Source organism: Rhamphochromis sp. 'chilingali', assembly GCF_963969265.1.
Source record: "Rhamphochromis sp. 'chilingali' genome assembly, chromosome: 15".
Classification (NCBI taxonomy): Eukaryota; Metazoa; Chordata; class Actinopteri; order Cichliformes; family Cichlidae; genus Rhamphochromis; species Rhamphochromis sp. 'chilingali'.
Genome location: NC_137942.1, coordinates 34,020,746 through 34,025,330, shown reverse-complemented (window position 1 = coordinate 34,025,330; position 4,585 = coordinate 34,020,746).

Here is a 4,585-nt window from a genome sequence, read left to right as displayed (position 1 = left end):
AGCTGGCGCACTTGTTTCACTGTGCCTGTTAATTTGGCTAGCTTGGCCTTCCGTAAATTGATAATACGTTGCAGCCTTTCCTCCATAGCTTTAGGTGTGATTTTCACCGCCCTAGCTTCCAATTCTGCTACTGTGTCTTCTTCTTCGTTGTTCATGCTATTAATTTCCCGAATAGCAACACCAAAATCCTTATTTTATCATCCAAAAATCATGCAGGTTGGCTACCACACAGTTCAGCATCCACCATGACTCAGCAATTTTTCCTCGTGAATTAGCTCCACTTACTCACGTTTGTTGTCGCTGCAGCAGCTCGGGTTTTTTCCTTCTTTAGTCGCGTCAATTACTCCACAACGAGCAGGTTTTCCTACAAAATGTGTAAGCCGTGAGACCAGTTTTCCCGTGATTCACTCGCGTACGTCAGTTTGAAGAGGAAAAAGAACTCCACGGGACTCCGATGTGAAAAGATGTAACAAAAAATTTATTCCACAGTTTTTGCATCTTACAGGAGTGGTCAGGTTTAACTTGTCCTCAACAAAATAACCTACTACGGTAGGAAAACCGTGTGGCTCTGTTCTACCCTGCTGCACCGTATAGCTTATGCCGTGTTAACTCCTTTTCTCTCTCTCTCCCCCCTCCCGCACCGCATGCACTAATTTGCATACATCCGTGATGCCCGGATTTTACTATAAACACGAGTCTTTAAGGCACATGTATTCATGGTACTACGTAACCTAGTTCCACCATAAACATGCATCTATTTCCTAAAATTATTAATTACACAAACAAGCTTAACAACAGCGAAATATAAATACTAAAACATATGAACTATCTTAACTTGGCTCCCACACGTGCTTTAAATTCTTTCTCCTCACATACGGAGCAGGCACTATCACATCATACAGACCTCATAGTAGAATCATATCACAGAAGGGCACAAAATGGACATTTTGATATTTGGCTACATAAAGTAAATCTCTGACCAGGCCCTGAACGCCATTACTTTGGCTAAAATATTGTGAGAAATCAAAGTCACTTTTAATCAAGCTGTTGCCTCACATTAAACAACTGTAAAGACTGTCTTATCTCATCTGCACATATTGTCCCAATTAGGAACGTCATATCTGACACAGATGCTGAAAAACGTGTTCATCCATTTGTCGCGTCTCTGTTGTCAGGCTGCTCTAAACGCCTTCAGCTGATCAGCAAACCAGGGCTCCTCGTGATCGCTGGTCTTTTCTCAGGGTTCTCAGTCTTTTTTCAGTTTAATATCGTTCTTCATTGCTTGATCCTCTCTCTTTCGTCCTGGCTGTATTTGGTAAATCACTGTCTGTGTTTGTGAAGTTCATTGGTCCCCTCAGCATTTTCTGGTGTCTCATCCTTATTTTTGTTTTTAGCATTGGTTGTTAATCATTTCCTGTTTTGGCAGTGCATTTATCTTGTGTCTTCACTTTAACTTCAGGCTCAAATACTTCACTTTCTTACATCTGCATAGGTCCATACCGTAACATTGTATCCTAATGAAATACTTACTCTAGGCTCTACTTGTGTAGACAGAGCTGTCAGGTATCAGAAACCAGTCCAGCTCCCAGTTTGGACAGACATCCTATGTCATGGTTCTGGGTCTTTGACCCAATGTTTTGTGTCTGTGGACTTTTGAATCGTGTTTAGTCGTTATTGTTGTGTTCTTAGACTTATCTTTCCTAGTTTACTTTTCTTGTGCTTATAAATTTCCTAATTATTATGTTTGTCTGTTGTGATTCAGGTTAAATTCCCTTATCGTTTCCCTTTCTCAGTGTTTTGTCCTCAGTGTCTTCCTGTGGAAGACGATGTCTCCATGTTCACTTATCCCCGTGTCTCCTCTGTCTGTCTCTTTGTCTCCCTCACCTTTTCCCATGTTCTTCTGTGTTCCCGCCTTAGAGTCAAGCTTGTGTGTCTGGGTCTCAGTGTTCGTGCTGCTTCCTGTCTTATTTTGATAGTCTTATGAGCATTGTGTTCGGTTTTGCTTCCCCTGTCTTGTTATGTCTAATTTGTTCCTGCTGTGTTTCCACTTCCCTGATCGCCCCTCATTGTATACAGTGGCTGTGTCCCTCAGTCCTTTGTCAGAACACCTGTACACTTATCCCTGTGTCCCAGGTTTCTGAGGTTTCTCCCAGTTTAGTTTTCCTGATTAGTTTACTTTCAACAATCAGCTTGAAAAAAAGAAACTTCTCGTTTAACTTCTGCCTGCAGTGTCTGCATTTAGGTCCTCACTCTCCCTCCATTCAATCGGCTACCGAAGATCATGACAGCCTACTCTTAGAATTGAACTTTCTTTTTTTGATCAAGTATATATGTAAATATGTTGGTGGGATAAGGTTTAATTTTCATCAGTGACACAATATGAAGGACTAAAGAGGCCCGCTGCTCTACTATTATATTTATTATATGATTTTGGACGATTCACCGGCACATTGTGAGGAGTGAGAGAGGAGAAGGAAAGTTGGTGATGTTTAGCAGCTGCTAACAGTCAGGACCTCAGAAGAGTCCAACGAAAAAGCTCTCAGCTGTGACAAACTGTTTTCAACAAGACAAAACCGTTTTTCTTATGCTCCTCTCACAATAATCGACTTGTAGGCAAAGAAAATTCTTTCAAAATAAAAAAATACTTTCCCCCCCCTTTCTCTCTCAGTCGTTCCTTTAGTGTCTCACAGCTTTTTCTTTGTACAGTCTGTGGACAGAGATGAAGCTCAACCTGAATCCTGTAAACAACCACAGGAGCAGTTCCTGGGAGACGCAGTCTGTCACCACTTTCTCCAGGGGTAAGCAGAGACAGCACACTACTTTTTCTGTAACCTATTTAGGGTTAACTGCTAATTACTTTTTCTTCCTTGTGTGTTAACAACACTGAAGTTTGGAAGGTGCACAAGACCCAGGAAAGTAATTCAAAGTAACAACTGAAACATGCCACAAAATCCCGTTTTTATGCCTTTGCCAGATAGTTGTAAAGCAGTTTACATAAAACTGCTGCACAATTTCCACCTGACGTTTTCTACCATTTATCTGGAAATGTAATCTAACACTCCTTGAGTTGCCAAGTGTCAGGTTCCTGGGTGTGTTGACGCAGCGTTTTAAGTTTTAGTTTATTTGGATGTTGTTTATGTTTGAGTTCATTAGATTAGCGAAGTTCGTTTGGTTATTAGACTCCTTGTGTTTTCTTCCCCTGTGTTTAAGTTTCCCTCACCCTTTGTGTTTCATCCTGCGTGTCTTATGTTGTCAAGTTCATATTGTCATGTCTGCGTTTTTGTTTCCTCTTTTATTTTGAAGGTCTGTGTCCTATGTCAGTGCAGTCAGCTTTGCTTCCTTTGTCTCGTTATGTCAGACTAGTGTCAGCTGTTTCCTCATGTGTTTCCACTTCCCCTAACCCCCCTTGTGTGTATTTAGTCTGTGTGTTTCTGTTCGTTCTTTGTCAGGTCGCCTGTTGTTCACGCCACGTTTTCCATGCCGTGTTTCCAAGTTTCATGTCCAGGTTTTTCTTGTTGTTTATTTAGTTCTCCCAGTTTAGGTTGATGTTAGTTTTACTTCAGTTTGTCTTGCCCTTTGTTTGTACCTTTTTTAAAAGCCTTATTAAACGGCTCACTTTTTGTTAATATTCAAGTTTTGGTCCAAGTTCCTTCGTTTGACGTGGAGCATTTTGGGTCCTCCACGTCAAATTCCTACAGTCTGCCTCTGCCAGACTGTGACAGTCCAAACCTTAAATTATTTATTTAGCTGTTTTGTTCTACAATCCTGTGAAAAACTACTTCCACAGGAATTTAAGGGTAGCAGCTGCTCATCAAATTCACATGACTAATTAATCATCCGCAGGCGTGAGCACTTCTAGAAAAGCAGATGTTTTTGAAACATTCAGGTGTTAACACACAGTCTTCCCAAGAGTGGACATCCCAACAAATTCACCCCAAGGTCAAACTGTGCAGTGTTCAAAAACTTGAACAAGTGTTGCCTGTGTGGAAGGGATGCTGTCTCTAACAAACACAGCACAGCTGTGGCTTATATAAAACTGATAAACATGGTGGCAGAGAGGTGATGATTAGGGTTCGTTTTGCAGCTACAGGACCTCAGTGCTTTGGCATTGAGTCGACCGTGAACTCCTCTGTATACCAAAATATTCCAGAGTAAAATTCCTCCAAAATGGTGTGAGATACTGAGAAAAGGAAAGGATCAATTCAAATTATTGCTGCTATTATTGGGTGTACTAGTCATATGAAATGTTTTCCAGTGTGGCTGGAAGCTCGAAATGTCAAAAGCGACGTAAGAAATGATAGAAATGAATGATTAATGATGATGTTTACTTTTGTTTTCCTCAATTTTCATTTTGGTGCTTGTTCTAAAAAAGCCCTTTGCTATATTAAGCACATCTAGAATATACATAAAGTATAGAGTATAGATAAAAGATGGAAAAAGCACAGTGTTGTCACCCAGTCGTTTGTAAACTCCCATTAGGCCATCATCATCATCATCATCATCTATTTTTACTTGTTTTTGTTTTTCAGTAAGTGTCCATATTTAAACAAGAGGACAGAGAGCTAACATCGGCTAGCAAGCATAT